Source organism: Microtus ochrogaster, chromosome 1 (assembly GCF_000317375.1).
Source record: "Microtus ochrogaster isolate Prairie Vole_2 chromosome 1, MicOch1.0, whole genome shotgun sequence".
Lineage (NCBI taxonomy): Eukaryota > Metazoa > Chordata > Mammalia > Rodentia > Cricetidae > Microtus > Microtus ochrogaster.
In genome coordinates, this window is record NC_022009.1 from 107,616,397 (window position 1) to 107,626,416 (window position 10,020).

Genomic DNA, 10,020 nt, shown 5'->3' on the forward strand with positions numbered 1-10,020 from the left:
TTTTTTTTTCTGCAATCATACTTTTAAAAGAGTTACTTTTTAAGGGGCTATTTTATTGTATTTTAGTTAGTGGGCAATAACTCCCAACAATGAATTCTCCGTTGGTTTATTCACAAATTATTGTGAACATTATAATTTACTGTAGTTTCATAAAAGAAGCAGGTCTTTTTCTTCTGGAATTTGTATTGGCTTTTATTGCGTATGGGGGGATGTGTGTGTTACACACAAGTGCATGGTTGGGAGGATCCTATTCAACCACAGCTTTACATGCAATCAAAGTTGTCTCTTCATGTCCCTGTGCCATTTTCCTTATTTTTTAATTTGTGGAAGTAATATTATCCAGGCCACAGGAGATTACAGTTTCTGTAACTAATTCCCCTACTACAAGTTGATATACATACAAACACAAGTCTGTTGGCATTTCCAGGGCACCAAATACCAGAGAGAATACATTTTATTCTTCACTTTGGGGTTTGAATGTACCTATATTCTTGGAGAATGGCCAATAAAGAAGATTTATCAATTTAATTACTCACACCTTACACTTGGGCACTGTGGAGCAATAGTTCGGTCTCGGGAAACGTTGCCCGACAATGTGAAACACCTGCTGAACTGGGAACATCCTCTTCAGAAAGCCCAAGGACTCCACGAGGTGTCTTTACAGAGAAAGAGCTTTGGGAGCTTGAAAAATTCACTGAGTTCAGTGCGAGGGTAGCAAAACTGTCTGGAGAAAGGTGCCAGAACATCAACGGTGACTGCATTGAAGAGACGTGCTGGGCATGGGGTGGGCCCTTGCCTTTCCGTTTCATCTGCTGTAGGTATTTATTATCGCTATTGAGTTTGTCGTTGCTGTTGGGCTTTGGGGCACAGTCTCCAGCATCCCAGCTGGTCACAAACCAAGAATGACCTTGAACGACTGATCCCCCTCCCTTCTCCTCCTGAGTGCTGGGGTTACAGGCAAGCACTACCACACAGTGGGGCAGTATAGGAACTGAACAGTATAGGAACTGAACCCGGAGCTTGTGTATGCTGAACAAGCACTACCCACAACCAAGCTGCATCCCTAGTTTGTTTCGCTGTCATTGTTTGCTTCTTTGCTTTTTTTGTTTGGCTCTCACTCATAGCCCAAGCCAGTCTAGAGCCAGTTATCATCGAGTCTCACAAAGCTGCGATTGCAGCTGGGAGCTGCCACACCTGTCTCCTTTTACAGAAAAGAAGCAGGAGGCTTTACTACCCGCCTGGTTTCCCAGTCTGAACTGGGAAATTGCCCTTTCCTTCTCATTCACTCCCGATGCCTTGTTAGTCCCCTTTCTAAATATCATCTCTTCTCATCCCTGCTCCTCTGGTCCCCACACTGCTGCTGTGACTCAGGATAGGTGCTCGTGAGCTCTGCTCTGACCCATGCTACAGGCCTCTGAACCTGACTCCTGAGACTCTTCCACTGCCCTCCTCTCTGCTCCCACTTGCTCCGGCCCCTCCTCCCCTGACCCGAAGCAAACCTGAGGGAGGCTGTTTATGTGTGAGGGAAAGGAATACATCCGAACACCCCATACCTGCCTCTCTATTCTTCTGTGGGCCTAAAGCTTCTCTAAACCACCCAGACCTAACCCCACAGACTGTGAAAAGCTTCTAATTCAAACTCTGATGAAAACCAGTCATGACCAAAAGAAAGGAGAAGGTTTCATGCTCCTATCTGCTCAACCATGTTGGTCAGCTTTCCATCGCTGTGAGAAGATGCCCCGGGTAATCAGTCTGTGATGAAGGGAAACTCGGTTCCTCTTAGGTTGCTGCTGTCTCATGGTTTCAGAGGTTGCCGTCCATAGTCATTTTATTGTGTTGCACTTGGGTCTGTCTTAGAAAGCACATCATGGCGGGAACAGGTAGCAAAAGAGGCTGTTCACATCAAGGCAGCCTGGAAAAAGGAGAAAAGGGGCCAGGGTCTTAACATCCTCTCCAAGGGCACATCCCCATTACTAAAATCCCTCCTACTCGGCCCCATCTGATAGAGGTTGTACCACATCCCAGTAATGTCCTGGTCTGGTGACCAAGCATTTAACACACAGGCCTTGGGGAGATACTAATTGAAAACATGGTCTATCGCCCCAGCCTCCTCCCGGGCCCCCAGTTGTCCAGTCTAACACCTCCCACCCCGTGTCCTCGCCTGTGTTCTCATTCCTGCCGTATCCTCTCCCTGAAGAACACTGGCTTCCCGTGACAGCTCCTGCAGTTTCGTCTCGGTGAAGTCTTCCTGCTGCACCCAGAAGAATTGGCTTAGAAGAGGCTGATTGGATTAGAACATTATTTTTGGTTATTTCTTCCCAACACCACTGTTTCTTTGACAGCAAAGGACTTTTATGTCATGACATATCTCCTTTTAAAGTTTAGACATCCTCAGTATTTCCCACAGAAATCAGAAAAAAAAAAACAAAATAAAGGGAAAGAGAGAGAGAGAGAGAGAGAGAGAGAGAGAGAGAGAGAGAGAGGAATGGGGGAGGGGAGAACAAAAGACTGAAGACAGTTAAGAAATAGACTTTCTGTCTAGCTTTATTTCTGAGTCTATAGCTAGATCTATTATTTTCTCATTTGTGTGAACATGTGCGCATGTCCTGAGTATGCACTGTGTATGGGTACATATGTACATGCGTGCATGTCCTGTGTGCATGCTGTGTAAGAGTGCACAAGTACATGTGTGCAGATCTTGTGTGTGCACTGTATAAGGGTGTATATGTGCTTGTGTACTTGTCCTGTGTGTGCATGATCTGTGTAAGGGTGTGTATGTACACGTGTGTATGTCCTGCAGATGCAATGTGTGAGAGTATATATGTACGTGTGTGCATGTCCTGCATGTGCACTATGTAAGAGTGTGTATGTACATGTGTGCATGTGGAAGTCAGAGCTTGACATAGAATGCCATTCTCAATTGCACTGTTCTTTCTCTCCCGAAAGCTGGAGTTTATGAATTCAGCCCTGCTGGATGGCTAGCAAACCCTGGGAATGTTCCTATCTCCACCTCCCCACGGCTGGGATTTCAGGTGTACGCTACCACACCTGCCTCTCTACCTGGGAATCTAAACTCAAGGCCTCATGCTTAAACAGCAAGCATTTTCCAGATGGAGTGTCCTCTTAACCCCTCTCTCCTCATTTGAATGGTGTGCTAGGCATTTAAATTGGCTTCCAAACACTGTGGTTCTGAAACAATGCTTTGATTAGGCATTGTGGGAACCGAGAAAGACTCCTAAAGGCCAGATCTACCACAGTACTTCTGATAGATTGGAGAGCTACTGTTTTCTTTAGCTTGGCTGGCATTCTACCTTGATCAGATTGTTTAATTTCTCTGCACCTTAAGTTCCTCAGCTTCAGCATAAGCGTCTTATGGCTGCTTTGCAGAGTAGCAAATGATGGGGGTTTGATTAAATCATGTATGTAAAGTACTTAGAGCAATGCCTATGCTACGAAACAGATACACGTTTGATTCACATTGACATGACAGTTTTCCCTTCATGTTTCTGAAGGTACATTCTCTTCATAGAAGTAGGATAAGCTGGGAAGCCAGTGTGGGCAGTTGCACTCAGTACTGGTTATAGAAGTATAGGATGGTGGCATTATATAGGGCACAGGAAAACCCATTTGTCTGCAATGAATAAGGCTTTTAAAACGCTGTGAACAAGAACAACTCGAAAAATTTCACATAACTACTCTAGTGCCTACAACAATCCCACCACTAGAAATTTATTTATACTTTATATTTATATATTTATTTATTAAAACAAGTTTATTTATTATTGTATTGGGTGTACTTTGTGCCCCCTTGAAATGTATGTATTTGGACACATAAGATGAGTCATGTAATCTTCAGAGTGAGTGAACTAGCTAAGCCTTTCCTGGAGAATAGTTAGCAGGAAGAGAATTGGATGAAGGAATGTAACCTGTGAGGATATGTCAGGTGTGCTAGGTCTGAGGACTGTGGCAATTCACACAGGTCTGCAAAGGGGGGCATCTTTAAATTGCACTGATTCCGACTAGGAACCCAATCTGTTCAAGGGCCACATGGATCAATATCAACACCCTTTGCTCTGCTGGCTGGACGCTTGTGCCCAGGACCACTAGCCTCTAAGTCAGCTTAGACTCTTATCTAAGTGACAGAAATGTCCACGCAAACTGACTTAGGCATGCAAGGAATTGGGGGAGGGCTCACGTGCCTGAAAATCAGGAGTAGCGCTGGCTTCAGGACGCAAAGGAAGCCATCCACATTCAATGTCATGCCAGCTCTCTGCTCAGACCTTAACGTGCTCAGACCCATCTCGAGTTTCATGGCTTGATGGTGGCAGCAGTAGTTCCATTCTGCGTGCCCCCCCCTCAGGTTGCAGGCAACAAGGCAAGCCTACTTTTGCTTCAGGAATTGGAAGGAAAGTCTCTTTTTATGTCATTGGTGCTTGAAGCTGTCCTGAATCCTTTTCTTAAGATGCTGCTGTGGCCAGCAAGAATGCAGATTCTAATGAGTTGTCCCTCAATCTCACTCTACCCTTGGTGCTGGAGGGAGTTCCCCTGGAGTAATGTGAACAGAATATGGTGGGAGGTAAGCACTCCAGACAAGAGTTACAGCTGGCTTGGGAAATAGAAGGTGTGAATGAACGCTGGGCATGAGCCCACCGCCTCTCTCAACCCTTTATCCCTCCTTTTTGGGAAGCCATCCCTGACATTCCTGCATTGCACTCTGTCCCAGCTACCTATCAGAGCGAACTCAGAGATCTTGGGCTTATCCTATAGTCTGCTGTGGACTAATGAATGCTTACTTTCTTTTATCAGAACACCTCTCTTAAGGAGTCAGTCCTAAGCAGAAAAATTCAGACAATAAAAAGAAGTAAAAGACATTCAATTAGTATGGAAAGAGGAAAATTATCTGTTTACAGATGACATGATTTTATATTTAGAAACTCCCAAATCTTCACACCCAAAAGCAATCTGTTGGAACTAATAAACAAATTTAGCAAAGTTATAAGAATCAACATCAAAGTTAAATACAAAATATATTTCTGTATGTGGTCATAGTACATGCCTTTAATCCCAGTACACAGGAGGCAGAGGCAGGCAGATCTAAGGCTGTGGTTTCATTATTGTTACTTTTACATAGTGCATAATTTGGGAATTGTACCAAAGACATAAAAATATATACACTAAAACCAATAGAACATTGATAAAGAAAATTAAAGAAGATACTAATGAACAGAAAGGCATCCCATGTTTATAAACAAGAGGACAAAGCTGCTAAAATGTCCCTGGTACCCAGTGTAGTCTAGAGCATCAATGCAATTCCTTTCACAATTCCAGTGGCGTGTTTTGGTGGAAATAAAAACTTTTATTCCATAATAAAATTCATATGAGAGGCTAAGAAACCCCAAATAGTCAAAATAATTTGAGGGAAAAAAGAACAAATTGGAAGACATTTCCTTATTTAAAAAATATTAAGAAGCAACAGTTACCAAAACTGTGATATTTATGTAAATACAGATACATAGGGCAAGAGAGATGGTTTCAAGTGTGAAGAACTAAATTCAATCTCCAGAACCCACACTAAGAAGCTGTGCATGTCCTGCCTGTAATCTTAGAGCTGGGGACAAGAGACAGAAAGATCCCAGAGGCTTGTGGTCATCTAGTCTTTGCTGAGTTGACAAACTCCAGGCTCTGTGAGCAACACTGTCCCCCCAAAATATGATAAAGTGATTGAAGAAGACATACAAACTCAACCTCTGTCCCTCACATACACTCATGCATCCACACATGAACATAAATATATACATACAAGCAGACACTCACAATGACCCCCAAACACCCACCACTACAACAGAATAGAAAGCCCGAAATAAATCCTTGACTATCTATCTCCAACAACACATCTTTTTCTCAGCAGCACCATGCACAACAGGCCAGAGAGGGAAACAGCCCAGGGTCTGTTAACGAATAAATGAGCAAGTGAGGATATCTACTGTACACATGATGGGGCATGGTTCAGCTTGAGAGAAGAAAGAAATCCTGTCACATGCTACAACGTGAATGAAGCTAGGGCCCATTATGATAAATTAAATGATCCAGTCACAAAAAGACAAATACTGTGATTTCACTCACTTGACTACCAAACCAGTCAAATCCAACAAAACAAAACAAAACAAAAGATATAGCAGAAGTGATGACTTGAGCCTGGGAGGTGAGAAGATAAGGAGGTCTTGTTTAATGTGAGTGAAATTCCAGGTTTGCCAGACAGCAATGTTGTATCGATTGTTTTCAACCACGTGAGAGTATGATTGCCTTGGCTACTTTTCTGTTGCTCTGACCAAACACCCCGGCCAAGGGACTTGTAAAAGAAAGTGCTTAATGGAGCTCACAGTTTCATAGGGTTAGAATCCGTGATGACAGAATAGAGGCATGGCAGGAACACCTGAGGCCTCGCATCATGATTCAGAAGCAGGATGCAAAGAGAAGGCACACAGAATGGTTTGGGGTTTTGAAACCTCTAAGCCCACCCCCCCAGTGACATGCCTCCTCCAACAAGACTATACCTCCTAATCCTTCCCAAATTATTCCATCAGCTGGAGACAAAACATGCACACATATGAGTATGGAGCTATTCTCACTCAAACCACTGCGAGGACCTTGAACTTGCTGTCTTCTTGCCTGAGCCTCCCTAGTAACCTGGATTAGAGGCTTATGCCACCAGACCTAGTTGGGCCTCATTTTAACTAAAAATGCCTGGGACATGGTGCTTCATGCCTGCAATCCTAGTGCTTGGGGGACTAAAATGGGATTAAGATTACCTTGAACTCAAGGCTAGCCTGGACTCTATAGCAAGTTGAAGGCCAGCCCAAGCTACAAAGTAAGACATTTTCATATATATATGTGTATATATATATATATATACACATATATATATATGTATATAGACCCATTATTAGCTTTGATGTTCATGCATATATTTTTTATTATCTGAGCAGGCAAAACCTGCAGCCCCCCCCCATGTTGCTCGGCATGAGGTCCCGGGAAGCTTCAAGCCCCTAAAGGACAATTGACAGAGGAAAGAAAACTGGTAGAAGGGAAAGACAAAGCCCTAGTAGCCCACTATCCTGCCCAAGAAATAGATGACTATCATGGGCAACAGAAGATGGGGTGATAGGGTTCTACCGGAAACCAGGGACTGCAAACTGAAAGAAGATGATGGAACACTATAATTATGCTTTGCATCTCGCTAGATCAGCCGAATTTGTCTTACAGCACAGGGTATGGACGAGGAAGGTACACTATTCCAAAGGGGAAGGGGCTGGGGAGCAGGCCGTGGAGTTCTGTGCAGAGCATTTCATTCTATATTCATGGTCTCACTTCTTAATACACAGTTGGATTGAATTCAGGCTTTAGCATAATTTAATTAAACAGACGATTGTTTTTCTTTCTCGCTGGTTTTAGTGGAAAGCACGGCGAATACAATTGAGTAGGATTAGATTCTAATTGAAACAGATTTATCTGCCCCAAAGCCAAGGGGTCCTATCTAAACACACCGGGAAGGCTCTTATTTCAATTTCATATTCAAAGAGTGTGGTGCACAGACGAGAACTTTACCTCCTCCCTGGGTTCTGGTTTTAGAAGCATGAGGGCTGGGGAAGGTTTTGGGTGAGTTCAAAACATTTTTTTTTTAATTACATCTGTGATTCTCCATAAAACATATTAGCTAGGTGGTGTTGGGAATGGGAATGCACAGTTTGTGTTTGTTTAACACTTTCCTCCAGAAAACATGCTTGGATTCTGTTTTCATTTTAAAACGGAGCACCTATTTCATGCCTGTCACAGCAGTAGACTAGGAGTTTTTTATTTAATACCTATGTTAATACCTACAACACAATGACGTCACCAGCATCCCATTTTAGAGCCGAGGAAACTGAGGTTCAAAGGGCTCTTACAGCTTTTTAATATTTCTTAGAAAAAGAAATTGCAGCGCTGGGATGTTAAGCTAGCCATTTCCGGCTGCAGAGCGGAGGCTTTCAGGCAGATATCTCAGAATCTAAAGGAGGTAAAAGCAAACTATTTCACTCTTGCGTGATTCAGTTTTCATGGAGTTAAACTTAGCAAGCAAATACAAACTTAGTGTCCAGCACAGAGGCAGCAAAGTCAGTCAGCTCTATTTTACTTTCAGCCCTCCATCCGGTTAGATGCCCTAATGATTTCTGCTGAGATGCTCACGGCCCTTACCTAAGTGTTCCCCCCACTTTTTGCAGCTGTGTCCACCCCATAGTTCAGCACTGGCAATCCTTACTGCATTTTGACACTGCTCTGGGGCTCAGCTATTGACTTCTGCTCTATCCCTGGAGCTTTTGTTCTAGGGCCGGGGACTGGGGGGGTACTTCTTTGGTTTTTCTTTTGAAGCAGTATTCCTCTCTTCTTTCAGATTTCAGTCTTAATAATGAGTCATGTTAGAGTCTATGGTCCGTGTTGTTGCTGGAGGCCATGTTGATGTATGTGCCCTGTGCTACTGCCTGAAGCCGTGTTGATGTCCCCGAGGCTGACTAGAACCATATCTGTCTGTGTCTGTGACCCTGCAGCATCCAGGGACTGTGTTGATACCCATGGCCCATGGTTCCATTGAAGTCCATGAAAATGTTCCTTCTGTGCTGCTATCTGAAGCCATGTTGATGTGTGTGGGCTGTGCCCCCTGAGGCTATGAGGATGTTCCTGCTGTCATGGAGGGCCACGTTGGTCTTTATGGTCTGGCTTCAGCTGTGAGGGTATTGGGGGAGATGACAGGGTGTGGGGAGTGTGAGGTGTGTGTGGATGTCCCTGGCTGGTATTACCACTGAATGCCCTGTGAATGTTCATGATCCGTGCTGCCAACTGAAGCCATGGTGATGTCCATGGTTTGTGCTGTAACCAGAAACATTGGAGGTCAAGGATCCATGCTGCACTGACCATAAAGGGCAAGGAAGCTTCTTCTGTGACGGCGTCAATGACCGCAAGCTTACGGTGGACTTGGGAGGACTGGGAAGTAAATGTGATCACAGCACATTTCATGAAATTTTCAAATAATCAATAAAAACATTATGTAAAAAAAAAAAGAAAATCAGACCAAAGAGAATACTTACTGTAAAAAAAAGCCATTGCAGAGATTAAACAAGTTTTTTTTTTTGTTCTTGTTTGCTTTGGTTTTTGTTGTTTTTTTTTTTCGAGACAGGGTGTCTCTGTAGCTTTGGGGCCTGACCTGGAACTAACTCTTGTAGACTAGCTCTGGCTGGCCTCGAACTCACAGAGATCTGCCTGCCTCTGCTTCCTGAGTGCTGGGATTAAAGGCGTGCACCACCACCACCCAGCTCAAGATGGACTAAATTTGTATCTTTAACAGGGGCTTCTTAAACTGTCATGCTTAGCTAGATGTGGTGCACATGCGTGCCTATTAACGCCGGTAACTGGGAGAACTGAGGCTGGAGGATTTCAAGTGCTTAGTCAGCCTGGGCTACATAAATAGACCCTGTTTCCAAAAGTAGGTGTTGGGAGGAGCCATACAGCTCAGTGGCAGAGACCTTGCCTAGGATGTGTGGCTAGGGGGTGAGAAGAATTAAAAAATAGAGCAAAGTTTTTACTCGGGAAGTTTTTACATCCGGAGTAAGATAGGTGTAGGAAATAGGAATACATCTCAAACAATCCAATATCTGATGGAGAAAAAAATCATAAAGAAATCTATCTTGAAAACTAAATGTATCTTAAAATAATTCTTTGATATATATATGTATATGTATATATATATATATATGATTTTACTATTATTAAAGACAAAACAAAATTGTGTGATAATGGTATGCACTGTTTATTTTTACATAAAGAATTAAATCTTGCTTGAATGTTTGAAGCCGTGGGGCACAGCGTCTTCAACATTATTTAGAGTTGATAGATAGTTTGATTTTATAATCGTCAGTGCTAAGAATGCTGCTTCACACAAATATGTAGTTTAAAATGACAGAAATATATTTAGGATATTTCAAAAATTGT